This window comes from Mus musculus, chromosome 19, assembly GCF_000001635.26.
Source record: "Mus musculus strain C57BL/6J chromosome 19, GRCm38.p6 C57BL/6J".
In the NCBI taxonomy this organism is placed as follows: Eukaryota; Metazoa; Chordata; class Mammalia; order Rodentia; family Muridae; genus Mus; species Mus musculus.
The window spans coordinates 36183680-36207428 of NC_000085.6; the positions used below are offsets into that span (position 1 = coordinate 36183680).

General features: G+C 43.7%; 1 long non-coding RNA gene across 1 annotated transcript in view; it reads left to right on the forward strand.

The window, feature by feature from the left end:
* The first annotated feature begins 881 nt into the window (after positions 1–881).
* The window catches only part of Gm32081, a 37116-nt gene continuing 14248 nt past the window's right edge, over positions 882–23749 (forward strand). The window contains exon 1 of the long non-coding RNA XR_386675.1: positions 882–1018. This is a non-coding gene — a long non-coding RNA (predicted gene, 32081). The remainder of the gene's footprint in view (positions 1019–23749) is intronic.

The following is a 23749-nucleotide window of genomic DNA, read 5'->3' on the forward strand; positions in this document are numbered from 1 at the left end:
GCAATTCTTCCCTGAAATGGCTGTCCAAAGCTCTGCTCCCTGCCTGTTGCATGTCATCCATCGACTCTTGTTCCAGCTACATCTCAAAACTCAAAACTCCCCAGGTAGAAAGTTCCAGTGACTACAGGCCTGAAGCTGGAGGAATGGTGGTTCATCCGGGTCTCAGGCTGAGAGCATATTGCCGTCATCAGGAAAGAACAATGCTATGAGACTCACTGTGAGCTGACGCACTAAGGCGTTTGTACTCTGCTGACAGTGTCAGGGCCCATGGCTGTGGATATGACTCCTCTTGGCCTGCCTCCAGTTCACAGGCTAGCGCTATACAGCTGAGGCTCGAGGATAGATAGAAAGCTAGCCCCCACATCTTCTCACCTGGCTTTCCTTCCTAGATGGCTGCATCTGGTATGAACAAATCTGGTACCTGGAGATAGCCTAGCCAAAGTTGAAGGATCATCCATCCCTCTGAGACATATAGGAAGTTCCCACCTATGAGAGAATCCCAACGAAGGAGAAAAGATCAAAAGCATTAGAAGACAAGAAGCAGCTTCTTGCCCCAGAGGGACCCCTTGGGAGTTGAACCTAGAACATATAAAATGTAGGATACCCTGTGACAATGACATGTTTTCTATCTGGGCAATAATCATACATTATTGATACTTTTCTGAAATTCAAATGTAATGGCATTTACTGGCTTTATTTTGCCGACCTTTGTTGGAGATAGAGAATCTGCTCATTGTGGAGTGGGTGGGGACCTAACAACATATTCTGGAGCACATCAAAGGGGCTGACTAAAGCTGAAACAGCCATAGGCCTCCCGGTCTTGCATGCAGGTTTCCCAGAACAGTTAATGTCTCCTTGTTGCTTTATCGTTTCAGGTGCGTCTTGCTCTGGTGTGATGGAGCCCATCACCGATGCTGAGCAGCTGGCAGGCCAATGGCCTCCAGGAAGGATGTGCCTAGTCAAGCCCAGCGCCTCCTCGGAGGATAAACACTCTGCTGTTACAGGGGCCAGTGGTAAGGTAAGGCCATCTCAATGGCAACTTCCCCTCTGTCTTTCAAACTATGGAGAAATGAAGGGTTTTTGGACCACCCCTCAGGCTCACCTCCTCTGGACCACCCTCAGGCTCATCTCCTCAAGACCACCCTCAGACTCCACCTCCTCTGGGCCACCCTCAGACTCACCTCCCCTGGACCACCCTCAGGCTCACCTCCTCTGGACCATCCTCAGGTTCACCTCCTCTTGACTGATTCCCCCATTTCTGCCAGGAATCTGGTAACACAAAAGCTCTTCTTAGTCACAATGTATAATCAGAGCCCACAGGACACAGAGGCAAAAATGTGCTCTTCTCTCCTGGATCCTGTGAGGACAAAGCAATACTCCCCAACCTGCCTTTTTGGTTTGCACACCAGATTTAGCAGGCATAAACACAGGAAAAGAACAGTGAGTGAATTGGGGGAGGGGAGCTGCAGGAAGAACCCTTCCTTCATGCTAATTCCCGTTTGACATCACCTCACCATCTGTTCACACTGGTGGTCTCACCAACTTCAGCTTTCCATTGTCACCCATGGTAGTCTTTTGATGGAGAAGGTCCTGCCTGTGGCTTCCCCACTTGGCTCTCCTGCCCTCCCATCTAAGAGCTGCCAAACCCTTTCATCTTAGTTTCCTACTAGTCACTTTTCAGGTCTCAGACCAGCCCATGTATGCTCTTTGGTTGGTGGCTCCGTCTCTGAGAGCTCCCAGTTGATATTGTTGGTCTTCCTATGGGGTTGCCGCCCCCTTCAGCCCCTTCAGTCCTTCCCTTAACTCTTCCATCGGGGTCCCTGACTCAGCATCTGCATCTGTCTCAGTCAGCTGCTGGTAGAGCCTCTCTGAGGACAGCCATGCTAGGTTCCTGTCTGCAAGCACAGCATAACATCAGTAATAGTGTGAGGGATTGGTGCCTGTCCATGGGATGGGTCTCAAAATGGGTCAGAAACTGGTCAGGCATCCCTTCAGTTTCTTTCAATCTTTGTCCTGCATTTCTTTTAGATGGGGCCAACTTTGGGTCAGAAGTTTTGTAGGTGGGTTAGTTGGTGTTCCTATCCCTCCACTGGGTGTCTGTCCTGTCTGGTTATTGGAGGTGGTCTTTTCAGGTTCCGTATCCCTACTGTTGGACATTTTGGCTAAGATCGTCCACTTGAGTCCTGAGAGGCTTTCCCATCCCATGTCTCTGGGACTTCCTAGAGATTCCTCTCACCCATTCCCCCAACAGCTGCATATTTCTATTCATTCTCCTGGTCCCCTAGGCCTCTCTCCCCATACTGGATCCTGACCCCCCATATTCCCCTTCCCCTCTCCCTCTCCCACCCTCTTCTTTCTGCCTCCATTACTATTTTATTCCCATTCTAAATGGGATTCAAGCATCCTCACTTGGGCCTACCTTCTCGTTTAACTTCTTTGAGTCTGTGGGATATATCTGAGTATTCTGAGCTTTTTGGCTAACATCTACTTATCAGTGAGTACATACTATGCATGTCCTTTTGGGTCTGAGTTGCCTCACTCGGGATGATATTTTCTAGTTCCATCCATTTGCCTGTGAATAGTATTGCAGTGTGTAAATATACCATATTTTCTGTATCCATTCTTTGGTTGAGGGACATCTGGGTTGCTTCCAGGTTCTTGATATTACGAATAAAGCTGCTATGAACATAGTGGAGCACATGTCTTTGTGGTGGGGATATTTTCAAAATACAGGTTCATTTTTCTTACCTCTGCCCTTCTCAGCCAAATTCTAACTCCATGGATCTGGAACAGTGGTTCTCAACCTTCCTAAGTCTATGACCCTTCAATACAGTTCCTCATGTTGTGGTAATCCTCAACCATAAAATTGTTTACATTGCTACTTCATAAATGTAATTTTGCTACTGTTATGAATCCTACTATAAATATCTGATAGTGAGAATGTCTGATATTTAGCCCGGAAAGGGCTCTCTAGACCCACAGGTTGAGAATCACTGGTTTGGAAGGAAACTTCAGGAATTTGCACTGAAACAAGCTCACAGGTAATACCGATGTTACTCTGAAATCCTCATGACTGACTTAGGGTCATATTACTCTCACGAAACCCCATGACCAAAGCAACGTTGAGAGGAAAGTGTTTATTTGGTCTATACTTTCATATCACTGTTCGTCATCAAAGGAATTCAGGACAGGAACTCAAACAGGGAAGGAACCTGGAGGCAGAGGTCATGGAAAGGTGCTGCTTACCAGCTTGCTCCTCATGGCTTGCCCCGCCTTCTTTCATATAGAACCTAGGACCACCAGCCCAAGGGCAGCACTACCCACAATGGTCTGGGGCCCCACCTCCATCAATCACTAATTAAGAAAATGCCTACAGGCTGCCTACAACCTGATCTCATGGTAGCATCTTCTTAATTGAGGTTCCCAAGTTGACATAAAGTATCTGTTCCCCAAACTAAATTAACCTCCCCTGGATCAGTGGCCCCAGAACTCCCTACTCGTCTATCGAGACACTTGACTGGAGTCTAGTAAGATGGCTCAGGCAGTAAAGGTGCTTGCCACCAAGTATGGCAATCTGAGTTTGACCTCTGGGGCCCACGTGGTAAGAGAGAACGATTCCTCTCACTTGTCCCTTAACCCCTACATGTGCATCTCTCCACCTCCCAAAATAAATGAATGAATAAATATAAAGTAATGTTAAAAAGGAGGGCTGGAGATATGGCTTAGAGGTTAAGGACAGGGCACTGTTGCTCTTGCAGAGTACCAGAGTTTGATTCCATGCACCCACATGGTGCTTTGTGATCATCTCTAACTAGAGTACCAGGGAGTCTAAAGTCCTCTTCTGACCTTTGAGGGCACCAAACATGCACATAATACTCAGATATGCATGCATAAAAATACTCTTACACATAAAGTCAATGAATCTTTGCTAAAAAAAAAATCAATGGTTGTTAATATTCTCTTAGTGTCAAACGTCCTGGATAAGCTAAAAATCCAATAAAGCAGATGTGTCCATATTATTGATGGTTGAATCCATATCAACTAGCACCAGGCTTATCATCCAATGTATTCAATAAATCAATACATTTCTAAGGAGGAAGAGGAAGATAGGAGAGTGGTTTCAAGCTGAGTATCTTCCACAGATGAACAAATATAAATTTGAGGCAGTTTTTTAAAGAGGAATTAAGAATGTACAGACTACAGCTCTGAGTCAAAGTGCCTAGACAACACCTCAGGCATTTTAGATGTCATCTTTTGCATCGTCCCTGATATCATTGTGCGGCAACAAAATAATCCATGAGACAGTATTTCCAGCAAAGAAACTTTGCAGATAACCAATCCATCACAATGGCAGCTACCCCTGAGTAACAAGTCAAAAGAATTCACCCACTTCCCACTGTGAGAGTGGCTTGCAGGGGAGATATGGGTATGAATAACATGGACCGAGGCAAGGCAGAGCTGTTAGAAAGGTCTAGAAGCCCAGGGGCACCACTCCTGGTTCTGTGATCCTGCTTCTAGCCCCGAACTCCAGGAGAGGATGAAGTGGCACCACTCGGGAGCAATCAGTAGGCAGCCAGGGTTAGCATCACAGATTGCCTGCACTTGAGTTCTGTGTGACTTGTGATCCATATTTAACCTCTACTGCTTTGATTTCTCTGCCTTAAAAAAAAAAACTGGTTCAAAAATCATTATACGAAGTTGACCTATATTAAATCACTATTTTATAGGTTAAAATAGTTGTTTCAAACAAATTCAGACTAATACCTACTCCGTACACTTGTTTAGAGGATTAAATGAGTCGATTATAAGTCAATAGGTCTAAAATGACTGTTGCACGTTAGGTGCCACAGAGGCCCTTACTGCATATTTGAGTTTGCTGAGGTCCCCCAAAAAGTTGATAAACATTACAGGCATTCAGCTCTTTCCACACCTATTATAACCACATCGTTAGAGTCCAACTTTACAATTACTAATGTTTTCAAATGACTCACAGCACCTCCTGTATGAGTTGATGACCATGAAGTTCAGAAGCAAGCTGAATAGAGACTAGAGAGGAGAGAGAGGTTAGGATCACGAACCTGGAGTGATAGCAGCCCAGGACAGCAACACTCTATTAAGTTAGTCTATTAATTTAGACATGTTAGTCTCATGTCTCCATAATGTTCTGGAAAACCATTTATGTAGGACAGAATGGTTATTCAAAATTTCATGCAGTTAGACACAACAAGTTTCCTTTGCCAGCCTAGATTTTTGCTAGCTTTCCCAACACTACACAGTATCTTTACCTTTCTCCTTCACATTTTCAATGTGTTTGCCCATTGGAATCACATGTTAAAACTGTGTGAGCCTTTAATCTGGTTGAATGTCTTTCTCTTCTTTCTGAGAAACCAGGTTCTGGGAATGCTTTTGTCCCACTTGCCCAACGCCTTCAGGGTCCTATCGGGTTTCCTCTGGGCCTGTGGAACAGCTTCTTCCAATAGTTAGAGATAAACAACCAAATTGTCTCCGCTTCCTGTCTTGTTCTCCTAGTCTCTCCTTATCTCGAAATAACCCCCTGTATTAACTCTTCCATGTCTGAAATATCATAACATGGGATTTCTGTGTTTCTTACCATCCTAACATGTGTATTGGGCATACAAATTTGAAATGGATTGGGTCCCTTCAAATGCAAATTAGGAGTTTCCTGTGAATTGTATACAGCAAACTGTGTGCTTTCCTTCTGCTTTACTCACTGGACGTTTGTTGAAAATCTAGTTCACACACACACACACACACACAAAATCTACCTTCATACCATTGTCAAAATAATTTAAATGATAGGTGTTTGGTTTGGTTTGGTTTGGTTTGGTTTGGTTTGGTTTTTTATGTCCGGGAGGAGCTCAAAGTAAGGTTGGAGCTGGGTCTGCAACCTTACTTTGAGACTATGCTGCAATGTGCAATGTCATGGGGGACACTCCATCCAACGGAGTCAGGTGACACTGTGGACACCTCTTTAAGCGGTCCAGGAACACAGCCATTGGTGTGGTGGGGTGTGTGTGTGGAAAATGTCCTCAAGCCAGAACCGGAAGAAAGTGCCAAGGCAAGAGCATGGGCAGATTTAGGGTGGTTTCAATGAGAATGGCCCCAAAGGCTCGTGTATATGAATGCTTTGTCCTCGCTGGTAAAAATATTTTGGGGAAGTGGGTATTAGGAGGTTTGGCCTTGTATGAGGTCACTGGGGGGTGGGTTTTAAGGTGTGTGTCTGTGTGAGTATCTTCTCTCTGTGTGTCTCTGTTTCTCTCCTCTCTCCCTCCAACCCCCGCCTCATGCATGTGGATCAGGATGTAAGCTCTCAGCTATGCTCCAGTGCCATGCTTGCCTGTTGGCCATCAGTCTATGAAACTTTGGGCAAGCCCCCAGTGATATGCTTTATGTGTTCTTGGTAAAGTGTTACAGCAATAGAACAGCAACTAAGGCAGAGTTGAAAGGTTACAAATGAAGCTGGGATGGGGGCAAGACGTCCAGCCACACTGAGGAACAGTGAGGTCCGTGGAAAACCTTGATTAGAGTGGCTCGGCCAGTTCATAGTTGGAAAGACGCTGCTTACTGCAAAGAGAAAAAAACCACAGATTTCTCTAGAACCTACCAAATAATTGGCTGGCTAATAACAGGGGTTAAAGTGCTAGTGTTTTTAAATTCACTAGATATTTTTGAAGGACCTAGTGGTGAGATTGTGTCTGGAGACGTAAAGATAAATTAGTTTCCTACCTACAAAGAATCTGGGTTAGTTATGATAAATATGAAAGGTAGGCAGAGACTAAGTAGGGGGAAAAAAATGGAAGATTCCGTAGAGCTGCCTTTCTCAACCTGTGGGTCGAGACCCCTCTGGCAAACTTCTATCTCCAAAAAATATTTACATTATAATTAATATCAGCTGCAAAGTTACAATTATGAAGTAGTAACAGACTAATTTTATGGTTAGGGGATCACCACAACATGAGAAACTGTATTAAAGGGTCACAGCATCAGGAAGGCTGAGAACCACTGCCCTAGAGAAAGGAATACTGCCTTGGATGCTGTGTTAGCTGCTTTTCCCTGTTGCTGTGATAAAATACCCCAATAAAAGCAACTTACGGAAGGAAGGGGTTCTTTGGCTCACAGTTGGAGGGTACAGTATGGAAGCTGGTCACACTGTGTCCACAGTTAGAGGGAGGCAGGGTAAGCTAGTGTTCTGTCCAGTCAGATGCTATTCACAGTTATGGTTCATCTTCATATGTCAGTTAACCCAATCTAGATCCTCACAGATGTGCTCAGAAGCTAACTCAGTCTATTTAATCGCTCATAGGTGTTGCCAGATGCTTACCTAAGTGACTCTAGACCTGTCAAGTTGATGGTCAATATTAACCATTAGCAGCAGAGCGTGTAGAGCAAGCTAGACTGAGACAGGAGGAATTGAAGAACGCCTCATCTGCATCAGCCTGGGACAATGTTCTTAGGCAGTCTTAGAGCATGGTAGAGTCTGAGACACACAGACCAGAGGTACACAGTCAGGTTGGAAATGAGTCAGAAGTCTCCCATTATAAATACCTTGTGAACTCCATGGACAGAAACATTTCCTCTGATTAAGAGGGGCTGACTGAAGGTTTTCAGAAGAGGGTGCCAGCTGATGAAATGAAAGCTATGCTTTAGAAATGCATTGTGAAGAATCATTCTGGAATGGAGAGAGCTGCAGTGTGGACACAAGCTACAAGATTGAGGCTGTATTTCGGGTGAACGCTGGGGAGGATGTGAGCTAGGAGAAGCGGAGCACACACAGCAACCCTGATTCCACTCCACCCAAACAGATGTTCTCATGTCAATGGTGCCCCAAAGACACCACAAACGTGCTTCTGCTCATCTCTCTCAGGCTTGTTAAAGTCTACTAAACTGTTTTAAAATGTGTGCCCTGGTAGAGTAGACTGTTACTATTCCAAACAAGGGTAGGAAGGCATCCCAAAGAACAGACTGCACAACTAGGAAAGTGTTGAGATGGGGGTCTGAGAACATGGGACAAAGTCCAATAAACATGCCATGGGTTCCTCTCAAAGAAGAAAAGCAGGCTGCTACCAGGGAGAAGTGGAAACATGGGTGTGGCACTCTGGGAGCAGAGGGTTAAAGGTTGCAAAGGCAAACACTCTAGGAGCCAGGTAAGTACTTAGTGAGGGAAGCAGGCTGGGCTGTGGAAATACGGGGCTTATTAAGGGCACAGTCCTGTAAGTCTCTGCCATGTGAAAACAATGTTGCTAGATTATTCGAGGAATGCAAGTGCAGGCATGCACCTGCATGTGCATGGGAGTGTGCATGTGTACATTCGTGCGTGTGTATGTGTGTGTGCGCGTGCGTGCGCATCGTAAGGGAAACTAGAAATCTCGATATTTCTGTAAAATCAGTCATTAATTTTTTTGTTGTTGTTCCGTTTTGTTATTTCTAAATATCATGCTGGCCAAATAAGATACGTGTGGCCACTTTTGGCCTTTAGGGAGCACATTTATGACCTCTGGTCCAAGTCATGGAAAGTGTGCTCCTTACTACCATTAGAACACAAGTCACAGGACCTACCGCTCCACACACAAAGACAAAGTTTGGAAACATCTCAGATTATTAACTAGTGAGTTTGGCCTTTTGAGGGGTGGGGGGCGGGCGGTTTCGAGACAGGGTTTCTCCGTGTAGCCCTGGCTGTCCTGGAACTCACTCTGTAGACCAGGCTGGCCTCGAACTCAAAAATCCACCTGCCTCTGCCATGTGCCACCACTGCCCGGCTTGGCCTTTTTTTGGGGGGGAGGGGACTTGACAAAAGCTACTCTAGAAGGAAGGAGACAGACCTTCTCTAACATTGTTTCTCATTTATAATGTAAAAAGTTTAGGTTGGAGAATGGCATGTTGGAAAAGAATGTGATTTAATGTCTCCTTCAGGAATCAGCACTGGAAGTTATGTTTAATTATGTCATAATTATCGAAGGTAGCATATAACGAGTTCTCACAAATCGATAATATGGTACTGTAGTGAAACAATCTGAAAAGAATGCACAGAGTTTGTGATTTAAAAGTATGGGAGATCATTTTCACCTATAAGAATGCTTGATCTATTTTATATGAGAAATTCAAGTTATTTTTAGTTGTAATATTAGCAAATAATTTAAAAGAAAATTGGATAATGAGCTATGAGGTATTGGGAAATTTATTACCATCACAGATTGATGACAGGCTATTTTGAATAGCACAACTACTAAAATTATAATAACCAATTAAAATAGTGATTTGAAATAAACTAAGCACCATCACTATGGAAACTTGTTGGTGGCACCCCAATCAATAGAATGCACTGAGGCTATTAGAAAGAAAGACACATAAGTCTGACATATATCAAGTGGGAAGAGTTAAGAGGTATAAACTGCACACTAGGAAGACACTCTACTAACTGAGACACTTCCACCATATAATGAGGCAGTCTATGTCCCAACTAGATATCATATGCAACCAAGAAAAACCTCCAGGAATCAGCACAGAATAAGTTACATATTGTTGCGTCATTGGCCAAAAAGGTCCCATAACCACCACCCCCACCATCACATACTATTTTCAAAGCTGTTGGTTACCCTCCACAACATGACAGTTGGTTTCTGGTTTTGAAGACAACACTTACCTATGTCATCAACACCGAGAAGCAGAGCTGGCGCATAACTGGAAGCTTCACCCAGAATTCAGAGTGCAGGAAGATATTCTAGAAGAGAAGAGAAATAATCAATATCACTAGCTACAAACTCTGTGACCTACAACCACAATACATGTCAGTGTAAGAGTGGCACAATTGTCATCATTGTAACCAACCACTTTTTTTTTTAAATGGATTTAAAACCCAGTCCATGTGACAGATCCCTTACAGGACACCACTAAAGTGGCCAAGAACCAAGAACTAGATATAGCCCATGGATCCCAAGGGAAAAGCTATACTAACAAATATACTAATAAAATGCTGTTTTACCCATAGATCAGTATCATGCAACCTTCATCAGAGAAGATTCATCTTTTGCAGCAGGCAGTAACTAACACAGAGACTCACAACTGGATAATGTGCAGAATGAGAAACTTCGGAGCACTCGTCCCTGAATGGGAGGTCTTTATTAAACCTCTCCCCTCACGGATGAGACATCCACACATAAAAGGAGGGAGAATGCTTGTAAGAGCGAGAGGTGGTAGAGCACCCCAAGGAAACAGGATGTCCTAGACGTAACAGAAATGAAGCACATATAAACTCAGGGACTGTGACAGCACACATGAGACCTGCACAGATTCAAACTAGACAAAAATCTCAACACTGAGAGGGGGGAATTGCACACAAATCCACACCCCTAGCAAGAAACTATTTGAAACTGCTATCTTTCAGGAAAGGAATATCAGTCTTCTCCAATGGAGAATCACTGGGTATTCAACTATGGGGTTAACCAACAATATGAACTAACCAGTACCCCTGGAGCTCGTGTCTCTAGCTGCATATGTATCAGAAGATGGCCTAGTCGGCCATCATTGGAAAGAGAGGCCCCTTGGTCTTGCAAACTTTATGTGCCTCAGTACAGGGGAACACCAGAGCCAAGAAGTGGGAATGGGTGGGTAGGGGAATGGAGGGGGCCAGGGTATGGGGGACTTTTGGGATAGCATTGGAAATGTAAACGAGGAAAATACCTAATTAAAAAAAAACCGACTTATAGGGGTTTTCTGTTTTGAGGGGGGTATTTGTTTGGTTTTGGTTTTTGTTTGATTTTTGTTTGGTTTTACTGGTTTTTGTTTGTTTTTTAGCTTTGTTTTTGTTGAGAGAGAGAGAGAGAGAGAGGGAGAGAGAGAGAGAGAGAGACTTTCATAGATAGGGAGATGGGAGGATCTGGATATGACAGGTCTTGGAGAAGATTAAAGATTAAAATGTTGATTAAAATGTAAGATTAAAATGTTGAATGTAAAAACTATTTTAATAAAAAGTTTAAAAGTATAAACTGTATAATGCAGGACTGCATAAATATGTACTTATGTGTGCACAGAGTGTCTTTAGAACACTTAGAAATGCCTCTGGGGGAGGCTGGCTAGTGGAAAGAAAGGAGATGTCTAGCTTTTGTCACATAACCTTTTGCGCATGTTGAATTATATTGAGACGGATAGTGCCCATGCATGAAATATGTAATACATGGATAACACAGCATATACCGTGTGATCTATCCATCAAAAGAGAAAATCCTATTAACTTAAAAAACATCAACTTATTATTAGTAAACTATAAAATAATTAACTTCTTAATTCCAAACACTGGCTTCATATTTCTAGTAACTCTACCACCACTTTGGCTACTAAACTTACTGTGGTTATTTTTCTTTTGTTAACTGAGATTCAAATTCAAGCCATTATAGCATTTCTATTCAACATCCTGGCAAAAGTCCATCTACAGCCACAGAGGTTTAAAAAAAAAACCACGTTAGACCCAGGAGTCTAACCAGGAGTCTAATCCAATCTGTGTAAAATCTGAGAGCATTCCTCTTCTGCTCACTCTGGCTTTCAGGGAGTTGGGATGATTCTTGAGGTTTGTCCTGGGTAGTACTTCCAACCAAAATAAAATAGACATTAAAAAAAACAACAAATGTGGAAAGTTCTGTTCCCATTGTGTATAAGCCAGATTGTCCCTCTCAGACAGGGAAGCATAAAGGACTTAGGAAAGTTCACGAGTTTCAGAGTGTAGTGCCAATATAATTAATAAGGCATGGGAATAAGGCTGTCTGCCTTACATCATTCCCAAGACGGCACAAGTTTAGGACCACAAGTCCCTGACAACTCTTCCCAATAGGCAGAGTACTAGGATGCTAAGTGTGGTACCACTGTGGAGTCATCTTGATGGGTACAGAGTTTATCAGCCAGTTCCGTGTTTCTCAAAGTCTCCTCCTAGGAGCACCAAATTCTGAAAAGCATCAATATTATTACAAGGGGGGAAGACAAATTGACAAATACAATTCGGAAATCTATTATGCAGAGTTCCTTCTGCACACGACTATCTTTTAATATGCTAATGTGTATTGTGTGTCTTCTAGAGAGAAGCATGATATACAGCATTTCTCCAGATTGTTTGACTAAAATTGGCTTTTTGGTAAGAGCAGCTGGATGGAGTAATATCTCTGCAGCATGAATTAGGGAGGCAAGCATTTTAATGGAAAGCCAAATGCTAGCACATACGTGAAAAGTCAAATAGTAAAATAAAACTGTCATAAAGCTGGCTAGGGGTCGCTGCCCAAGTGGTTGGCGTGGTCTGATGCATGGCTTGACTTCTGGAATGGTGACCCAGTGGTCTAGGAAAAGCTAAAGCTAAGCCTAGAAATAGGCTTTATCCATGCGGGAGAAGGTATGACTGAGAAATGGTGGAGCCAGGTAGAGGATGGGGACCTCCCAGCCAGGACAAAGGGCTCATCAGGCGAGCAAGAGAAGTATTAAATGTATTTAGGCCCAGAGGAGGGCTGACACTTTGGGAGCAGAGGTCATCTAAGCCATGTCCACTCAGGAAACCTTTCACTTTAGAAATTTGTACACAACCCTGGGTGTATAAAATTGGTATATAAGCCTTTACTGGTAATAACTCATAAAGAAACTCATTTTGAAAACAATTCCTTGGTAAATACATACTTTACCACCTGTTAAGGATGAAAGTAAGCCTGTACAGTCATAAGATAGACATGTTTAGTTATACATAGTGTATCACAATTTGGCAGACCTGACAAGCCACCATGAGGATCTGTGGGGTCCTTGGTCTCCTGCATGGCTGCTTGTCTGACCTCTGACCTTCACTCTGACTCGGGTCAGATGGCAGGGTCCTGTCTCCTCCTCTAGTATCTTCCTAGGCAGCTTCTAGGCAGCTGTCAAGATTTACAGCTTTCCTGCTCAGGGGCCTTCTTTTATACTCTAATAAAACTGTCCTTGGAGGAAATAAAAAAAGAAAAGAAGAAAGAAAAAAAATTGTGGCTGAATGTTACTATAGAGTGTAATATGGCTTCAATGTTTTTTCAGAGTTCATTGACTTTTTTATTGTATACTCATCAATGCTGATAAGGTCACTTTGAATAAATACATAGTGCAAAGTGGAAGGTGTATGCTTCCGTAAGGCAAATTTTATTTTAAAAAGTGTTTTATTAACAACTCGAATCAGCAACCTGAAGAGAAATTCTAGAAACCAAACATTCTAACACAATGCAATTAGAGGACACTTTAGTCTGATCCCTACAAATGGAGGAGTGCTGGCAGGAAAATGTTAAAATCGTTGATTTCTGTCTTTCAACTGTGATGTTTCTGTACAATCAGAGAACTCTGAATGGACAGGAAGCCCCTACAACTCATAACATAGCAGAGTCTTGGATCTGAGCTGATGTGTTGTGGGCAGCTTGGTAGGGGTTACATACATGTCACGATGCTGTGCACAGTGGAAAGTACACAGGCTGTGTAGTTCAGCAAAGACTGTGGTATAGTCACATGACACAACAGAGGTGAGTGACACCGGAAACACCTTGGATTCATCACACATTTGAGTCTGAATCACTTTTTGGCATTTGTATATTAAGAACCATTTGATAATGTTAAGGAAAAGAAAATAAGAATTCTCCTAACTCCCACCTTCTTTTCTAGTGCACCTCTGTACTTTTATCTTTAACAGTCCCTACCAGGACACCAACCTGCTCCACGAGGTCCTCAAAGAATATTTCCTTGGTGATCATTGGAAAAGAGGGATTGGGTGGTTATGGGAGTGAGGTAGAGAATGAAGGGGTTCACCTGGGAACTAGCTGTGTGATAAAGGTTCAGAGTAGGGACTAAGAGAGGCTGTTGAATGAAGAGCTGATGGGAACTGACACCAGCAGGTAAGAACTTGAGAAAGGAGTGGATGATGTGGGTGGGGTTCATCGTATCCATGATAATGGGGGGTGGCGACCTTTTTATTGGAGAGGATAGTTTGGCAATTTCAACTTCTCTTTGAATTTTTCTCATTACCATTCTTGCTTCTGAAAAAGCATGCATGTCTTTGCAACTTTCTGTAGGATGACTGGTCAGCTCACGTCTTAAAAAGCCGAAATTCACCAGAGCTCAGTTGTTATAGGAGAGTAGGAGAAGGGTACTGTATTAGTTAGTGTTCTGTTGCTGTGACCAAAATACCTAGCAGAAACATGGAAGGACAGATGAACAGATGGAAGGAAGGAAGGAAGGAAGGAAGGAAGGAAGGAAGGGAGGGAGGGAGGGAGGGAGGGAGGATAAAAGGAAGGGGTTTAATTTTATTTGAGTTCATGATTTCAGAGTTCAGTCCATGATTCGCCCCCTGAGATCTTGGTCAGACTACATGGCAGGAAGAGCATGGGGCAGCAGGGGCTTTTCTCACGTTTTAGCACACATGAAGCAGAGACAGGGGAAACACAGCAATGGATCAGTGACAGGTACAGTCCTGGGGGTACATAGCCAGGACTACTTCCTCTAAGAGATTCCACTCCCCTCCCTTCACCATCTCCTAATAATGCCAACATATTATACATACAAATATGAACACGAGGGGTCCATCTGCTCATGGGGTCAGAGACCTCAGGTTCTAAGTGTCTCTGGAAATACAATCATGGATACTTGTAAAATGCACTCTTCTTCCCACTCCCCCAAGCATTCCTTAATCAAATCAAACTAACATTAAAAATTAGCCATCAAAGATACCACGACACCTTTGCCCCAGTTCATCTCATTGACTGACTTCTATGAAGCCAGCCAGCTTCCAAGACATGGCTCCAGACTTCACCTGGAGGAATCAGAAACTTGCCCTGCCAAGAGGAATTGAAGCGCCATGCCTACACTTACTTACAAGTATGACAAGTATGGGCAAAATGAAGAGCTCTTAGGAGCACCGCATTCTGTGTGCAGAGCAATTGGCCTACAACTAATCAAATTAAAGGTTCCCAGAAATCTCCTAAGCTAGACCTAAAAAGTATTCTCATTCGTAGGCCGTAGGCCAGGGGAATGGTCTCAAGAACTCTCAAGGCAAACACTGAGTAGACGAATTTTTTTGTAAAGAATGGAAAATTGGAAACAGCTTAAAACCCAAGAGGAGAAGGTCAGCTATATTTGTGTATATTTACAAAGTAGATCGATAAATGTATGGCAAACAGCAACATGGCGAGATTTCAAAAAACATAGTGTTGAACATAGAAAACAAGTTTTGAGAGGAAATGACCCTTTATACAAAGGTTTCCAATGTGCAAAGCATGGTAAAAACAAAGAGTGAAGCCAGTACATGATCCACAACCAGAAAGGACAAGGCAATGACTACAATCGGGAGGAGGTAGAGGGGAGATTGAATTAGAGGGGGTAATGAATGTTAAAACTGGATCTGTGATGACTTACTTCTTTAAAGAAATCTAAAAGAATATTAGCAAATGTTAAGGTCTGACAAAAGTTACTAGCATGTACACAAATGCACATTATACCCACCTTTGCCAGAATACCTGAAATATTGTGTGTGTGTGTGTGTGTGTGTGTGTGTGTGTGTGTGTGTGTGTGTGTGAGTGTGCGTGCGTGCGTGCGTGCATGAGTGAGTGTGTCCATGGATATGGAGTGTCTTCTCCATATTGCTCTACACCTTCTGTTTTGAGACAGAGTCTCTCTCTGAACTTTCAGCTTGCTGATTTGCCTAGATCATCTGTCCAGCACCCCAGAGATCTTCCTGTTTCCACCTTCCCAAGGCTGGAAGAGCCCCAGACTTGAACCTCCTGACTGACTTCTTAGATGGGTGTTAAGATCCAGAGTCATGTCTTCTACACTATGCAGCAGGCCCTTTACTGACTGGGCCAGGTCCCCAGCCCCATTTAAAATCATTTTAATAGCTCTAATGAAGTATCATTTAAGCACATATGTTAAAATAAGTAAGTCAGTTTTATACCCTTGAAATAATCACATCAATAATAGACATAGAGAACACTATACATTTTCCTCATTCTCCCATGTATCGTCTTCCTCGTTATATATTCACTCCCTATGAATTAGTTTGCATTTTATAAAACATATTTAAATAACGCCAGTCAGTTTGAGCTTTTTGATTTTTTTTTACATTTTGCATAACTATATTGACATCATCATTGTTGTATCAATAGTCCATTCCTTTTTTAATGCTAAATAATATTCTATCATGTAGATGTAGTATTACGATTGTTAATCTTATCAACTACATAGGATTTAAAGTCTTCATGAAAACATCCCATGGGCTGTGTTTGTCAGTGCATTTCCAGGAAAAGTTAAAAGAATAGGGGGAAGGTCCCTGTGGTGGTCTGAATAGGATTGGCCCCCATAGACTCATGTGTTTGAATGCTTGGCCCACAGGGAGGTGTGGTCTTGTTAGAATAGGTGGGCCTTGTTGGAGGAAATGTATCTGTGTGGGGGTGGGCTTTGAGGGCTCCAAGTGCTCAAGTTCTGCCCAATGTGGAAGAGACATTTTCTCCGGGGTGCAGCCGGATTAAGATGCAGACAGAACTTTCAGGTCCTTCTCCAGCAACATGTCTGTCTGGATGCTGTCATGCCATCCCCACTTAGACGTTTTCTTTTATAAGAATTATGGTGGTCATGGTGTCTCTTCACAGCCATAAAACCTTAAGACAGTCCCTAGGGCTGGGGGTCCCAGACTGAATAAAAAAGAGGAAGAAAACAGTATGAGGATTCATCTCTTTCTGCTTCCTGATTGTGAGAGCTGAGGTCAGCTATCACTATGCCTCTCTTGCCATGATGAACTGTGTGTCCCCAAACCATGAGCCAAATTAAACACTGCTTCCCCTACGTTGTTAACAGTTTGGTTAGTCACAACAATGAGAAAGTAACCAATAGTTCCATAATTTATTTATTTATTGTTGATGAATTAAGTTTTAACAATTCATCACAGATCTAAGATATGGGTTCTTTATCGGGCATATGGCTTGCAGACATTTTCCCCCGTTCTGTGTCTTCTCCTTCTGTTAGCTTGACATCACTGAAAGACAAGTCTTAAATCGAAGAGTCCAGTCTGTTGGTTAATATTATTCTGAAAATTTTAGTCCAAAGTGTGACAAAAACATTTTCTCTCTCTTCTTTTTTTCTCTGTAAGGTCATTGGATCTTGGTAGGGCTAATTTATGTTCTTTTTCCCTTCATTTTTACTCAACTCAGCAGCAGGAAGGGGCCAAGGGCTAGATACCCTGAAGGGTCCTCCCTTACTGACCTACTGCCTCCTACTGGGTCGCCTAACAAGGTTTTCATCATGCTTCCAGATACTACCAGCTAGAGACAGGCTTTAGCACGTGAACCTGTGGAACATGATTTATATTAAAATAAATATAGGCTTTTAGGTAGCCCAGGCTGGCTCTCACCTTGCCTTAAAGTAGCAGAGGCTGACTGAGTGTCTGACCCTCTTGCCTCAACTTCCTGAGTGCTAGGACAACAAGTGTGCCCCACCACACTAGGTTGCATATACTGGGAGGACTGAATTCAGGGCTGGGTGCATGACAGGCATATATCCTTACAAGCTGAACCACATCCCTAGCCCCAGAACTGACCTCTTAATAATATCAAGCCCTCTGATCTTTGAGCCAATCTGTTACTTAGCCCTCTCTAATTCTTTTCAATAGTGCTTTGGAGTTTTTGAAATACATGTGAAATTTATTTCTACGTCAAAATTATTCTACGTCATATCTTAGACACTGTTGAAAATGGTTTTGTTGGGGGGGGGGTTCAGTCTTTAATTGCTTGTGTAACCTTTATAAACTCGCTTCTAGTACCATGTCTGTGAATATTATATCTTTACTTGGTATCTGACTGCCATTTGTTATTATTTTAATATAAATCATGTTCCACGGGTTCATGTGCTAAAGCCTGTCTCTAGCTGGTAGTATCTGGAAGCATGATGAAAACCTTGTTAGGCGACCCAGTAGGAGTCAGTAGGTCAGTAAGGGAGGACCCTTTAGTCCCTTCCTGCTGCTGTGTTCCTGTCTGTCATGGTCTGAGTTGCAGGCTCCAAGCCTCCTCAGCCGTGAACAGGAATGTTTGAAACCATGGGCAAACCCCACCTTTCCCGAACCTCATGCTCCTTCTGGTAGGTATTTGATCATTGGCTTATCCAGTCTGCATTTCTTCCCAGTGATACCGGCTAAGACCCCCAGTATAGTATTGTATGGGAGCGAGCACTGCGTGAACCTCTTTGGCTTACCCCTGATCTTAAGGAAAAAGCGCTTCGTTTTCCCTTGCTATGTATATGAAAGTTCTCTTCTATCTGTGTTGCTGGTGGCTTCTGGAAACCAGGCTCTGTTCCCCATTATTGCTCTCTGCTGTTGGAACACTGTTGCTCTCAGGACTTGCAGGTACACAAATACACCCACACACAAAAAACCATGAGATCCCCTTGAGATCCAATGTGATGTCAGAGGCTGCACTGTGTTTGCGCCTTCTAATGCTATTCGAGCTCTGACACTCAGGTCTCTCTCTCACCAGAACACTTTCTTCAAGCCTCTTGAACTCAGACTTCCCACTTCAGCTGCCCCCTTCGGCTGCCTCCTGGGAAGCACAGAGGTCAGTCTCCCTGGTCTTTCACATCATGTCCTAGGGCACCATGGCTCCTTTCTGCCGTCCCCTTTGCTCTGACCCTGTAAAGCCTTTAGGGTAGACTTCTTCAGGATGGGAAGGAAAAGGAAGTTTAGAGAAGATGATGAAAAATACTTTTTCAAGCTGGGTCAGTGTACTGGCTAGTTTTGTGTCAACTTGACACAGCTGGAGTTATCACAGAGAAAGGAGCTTCAGTTGAGGAAATGCCTCCATGAGATACAACTGTAAGGCATTTTCTCAATTAGTGATCAAGGGGGGAGGCCCCTTGTGGGTGGTGCCATCTCTGGGCTGGGAGTCTTGGTTCTATAAGAGAGCAGGCTGAGCAAGCCAGGGGAGGCAAGCCATAAAGAACATCCCTCCATGGCCTCTGCATCAGCTCCTGCTTCCTGACCTGCTTGAGTTCCAGTCCTGACTTCCTTGGTGATGAACAGCAGTATGGAAGTGTAAGCCAAATAAACCTTTTCCTCCCCAACTGCTTCTTGGTCATGATGTTTGTGCAGGAATAGAAAACCTGACTAAGACAAATTGGTACCAGCAGAGTGGGGTATTCCTATGACAACCTGACCATGTTTTGGGGAGGACTGTGGAAGGACTTTGGAACTTTGGGCTTGAAGATCCATTCGTTGTTAAGAGCTCTGTCAGATGTTGTGTAGGAGCTTGGAAGATGATGTTGAGAACAGTACAGAAGATGGAGGTCTGGTTTGTGAAATTTCAGAGGGAAAATTAAAGACTCTTTTCAGGGCCATTGCTGTTTTTATTGTGAAGATTTTGTAGTTCTGGTTAGCTGGGGCTGAAGAATCAGCTGTGGTTAACAAGATACCAGAACTACTAAAGCAAAAACTTAGCATTACTGGGACTATTGATGCTGGTTAGTTGGAGCTAAGAAATTAGCAGTGATTAAGAAGAGACCAGCATCATTGAGGTGACATCTTCTGGAAAGTATTTTCTGAAAGCACAAAGAGGCTGTGTTCCAGAGATAGCCAAGGTTGTACTCCTGCTGCAGCAGGACTTGGTAATGTGTAAGGGTCACCCAGGTGGTACTGGTTTTGAAGGCATGAAGTGGTCGCACAGAGAAGCTGAGGCTTGGCACTGTGAGAGGCCATGGAAGGCCATTGGTGAAGGTGCAGCCTCAGTTGCAATTGAAGGCCCAGGACTGAAGGGGTCATGCAGTGTTTTTGGAGATGCCAGTACCATGAGATGACCACCAAGAGCAGCAGCAGCAGTGGAGTACAGGCATCTGGAGCCCAGAGGACGACGAGTGTGCTACAAAGGGCATGGCTGGAGAAGTGACCCAAGCCCTTGGAGGAGCCCAGAAGATCGTGAGTTGGATCCCAGACATTGGACGGTTAGAGATTGATTTTTGCTTTGTGATTGTGCCCTGATATTTTCCCTCTTGAAGGAAGAAACTGTTTTAGTGGAGCCCACAGTTAAGAGACTTTTAATTGTAAAAGGACTTTGGATTTTAAAAGAGATGGATATTTTAAAGAGACTGAAATTTTAAGAATATGTAAAGACTGTGGGACTTTTAAAGTTATTTAGATCTTGGCGATGAATAAGAATGTAAGGGTTGAGGCTTACTAGTGATGTGTTTGTGTGTCAAGTTGACAAGGGGTCAATTGTACTGGCTAGTTTTGTGTCAACTTGACACAGCTGGAGTTATCACAGAGAAAGGAGCTTCAGTTGAGGAAATGCCTCCATGAGATACAACTGTAAGGCATTTTCTCAATTAGTGATCAAGGGGGAAAGGCCCCTTGTGGGTGGTGCCATCTCTGGGCTGGTAGTCTTGGGTTCTATAAGAGAGCAGGCTGAGCAAGCCAGGGGAAGCAAGCCAATAAAGAACATCTCTCCATGGCCTCTGTATCAGCTCCTGCTTCCTGACCTGCTTGAGTTTCAGTCCTGACTTCTTTGGTGATGAACAGCAGCATGGAAGTGTAAGCCGAATAAACCCTTTCCTCCCCAACTTGCTTCTTGGTCATGATGTTTGTGCAGGAATAGAAACCCTGACTAAGACAGCATGTTAGTGTTCTTCTTTTCCTGCTTTTCCAGTAGAACTGAGTGCAGTTCTCAGCACCTACTTATACATACAGACACAGACACACACACACACACACACACACACACACACACACACACAAATAAAAATAGCACATTTAGAAAATCCCAGCTCTGGTGTGAGGTAAAAATAACAAAGTGGTTGACCTTAAAAATGTTCCATGAATGGAACCGAGAGACATCTTGAGGGTAATGCTTCAGCAATGCTTGAGAATCGGAGGAATCTGTTTAACCTTAGGATGATGAAATAGGACTCAAACTGATCTAAAGAATGGAAAACCTCAATGTATTATTTCTTAAGTATCATGATTAAAAATTCATATTTGACTTAGGAAGCACAAAGTTGGGAGGGGTCACCAGATATGAGAAGGAGGCCATTAAAAGCAGGACTAAGAGTGTGGAGGAAGGTCAGAGCTGCAGGCGGTGGTTTGACCGCTGGCCTGGGCTAACAGTTAAAGCCTTGCAAATAGATGAGATACTCAAGGGAGAAGGGAGACAAAGAGCAGCCCTGGGCGTCTATCTCTGCCTGCAACATCTGCAGTTGGTGTGAGAGAAGGGAAAAGGAGACTGGGACAAAGACTCCATGGCCAGCCCGGTGGTGAACCAGCTTGTTTCAAGCATCAAGAAGCTCAGAGAGCATTGTGAGAATAATAACATCCATGCTTTAGACACAAAAGCAAAATGAAACCAAGACGCCATTTGATACAGGACCTAGAGTCTCCTCATACCCTGTCTGCCAAGTATAATTTCAGTAAAATAGTGAATATTAAATTCCACTTCAGACCCTCTAAAAGGGAGTCAGGTGAGGTTGTCTGATGTGTAGATCATACTAAGAATTTAGCTTCCAGAAGTGGAGGATTGAGCAGCGGTTTCAGGGTGGTTGTGGTGAGGGGCACACAGCATAAGCAGAAGAGCTTTCTATGAGGGAGAGCATAGCTATGGGTTTAATAATCATCGCTTTCTGTGTTCTCAACTATTACTACTGTAAAACATTTGTTATATTCAGAAGCCTTATTTTTAGAGAGCTAATTCACCCACTTAGTGTAAAAATAAAGAAATTTGCATTTAAAATGTAAATGATATAAGCAATAGATGTTGTCAAGGCCTTTGTACAAATGGGGAACCGGGCTCTTTTCAGTCGGGCTCTTCGCTCCTTTTGACTCACCAACTGCTGACATCAGGTGAGCTGGGGACTTGGGTTGGGGAAGCTGGACAGACAGGCTCCGTTGGCGGATGATGTAGGGCAAGAGGAAGGAGGTCTCTCAGGACAAGTTTTGGGATGCCTTTGCCTGCTTGCTCTAGTTTTGCACTGTCTGCTTTTCACAGGGCACTGGTGTTCCCTCCACACAGCACATGCTGTATGCCCAAGATGACTTCAGTGATAGATATACCATGAAAGCAAGCTAAAGAAAAATCTAGAAACTGTGTGTCAGCGGCAACGCCCCATCCCAGGCCGCTACCAATTTGAAGCTGATTTAGAGACACAATCCAATGAGAAACTGGAAACAAAAGTTAGTGCAGACAAACTCTTCCTTCCATCCCTTTGCTGGGAGAAGAGAGTTGAGACTGTTGAAAGCTGAAGTGGGCAGGGCTAGATGCGGAAGAGTGTTAGAACTGTTCACTGTTAAACATCACCAGTTGCTGGGCAGTGCATTGGAATCACCATGAGGCCCTAGAAAATCCAGATCCCAAGCCCTGTCCTCTGGTGACAAAACCAGACAGTGTGTCCCAGGTAACTTCTCTGTCCGTGCCAATGTGAAAACTGTTGTTTAAAGGCTCCAGGGATGGGAAGACGGTGGATGCCTTGAGAGGTTCTCTAGAGATCAGACAGCTGAGAGGCCAATACCTGATGCATCGGTGCGGAATTTTCAAGGCTTTGGAGGAGAAACAGAAGGGACGAAGAAAGCTAGAAGCTACAGAACCTAAGTATGAGGCTGGTTACAAGAATGAAGCACAAATCATATCATTATAGTCACACTGGCAGCATCTGTGTGCTCAGTCTATTTTACACTGAAAGACTAGACCCAGAACAATAACAAATTATACTAAAGCCAAGGCCAGAAAATGTCCTGGATTCCTAAGTGAAGACTGGGCTGTTAGGGTTGGGGAAGAAAGAGAGGACCAGGCCTTTGTGCTTTACTTGGAAGCTGGGTTAAGAACTATGCACATTCTATAAACCCTTCTCATAGGGTCTTCCTTCCTTTTTATGCTAAGAAATCCCTCTATGGAATTGTTAGCACACCATACTATTGCAAAAATATACAAGGCAACCAAATTATAAGGAGAGAAGGTTAGTTTGGGGCATGGCTTTAGAGATTTTAATGGATGCTCAATAGACTTTGGGCCCTCTGGTAAGGCAAGACGCCATGGTGGGAGCACGGGCCAGAAGAATTTGCTTCCCTCGTTGTGGCTGAGGAGCAAAGAGAAAGAATGACAAGGCCGGTACCCTAGATCCCCTCTAAGGGTACAATCCCACTGACCGAACATCCTCCCAACAGGCCCTCCTCTTAAAGATTCCACAGTCTCCCAAATAAAGTCAAGGGCTGAAAACAAAGACTTCAGTGTGCGACCATTAGAGGGTGTTCCAGATACAAACTACAGCAAGAGACGTAGCTTTGACTGGAAATTCTTCACCTCTTTCATGACTCTGGATCTCACCTGCCAGACGTCTACACGGATAAAGATGTGTGGGATCCCCTATAGGGGCCATCCCTCCTGTCCTTTCCCGGCTGTGTCATCTTCCTCTTGACTTCACCACAAGAAGCCCTAGATGATCCCCCGCCCCACACACATCTCCAGCCTGACCAGCTCTTATCTACTCGCCCCTCTACCCCACAATATGTCCTCCTTCCTCACTCCAGTTCCACTTTTGCATCCACTCCAGCCAGCGTTTACCTTTCTCTCCTCTACCAAACAGACCACGTGGAAGATGGTCCACTCTATGGTAGACCTCACATGTTAGCTTAGTGAGTGTCAAGGTAAGATTCACGAGTGTGAACGTTGGTAAGAGTTCATCTAAAAATCACAGCTCCCATTGCCAGGTCCCCAGCTACCCTCTCTCCATGTTCACAGCC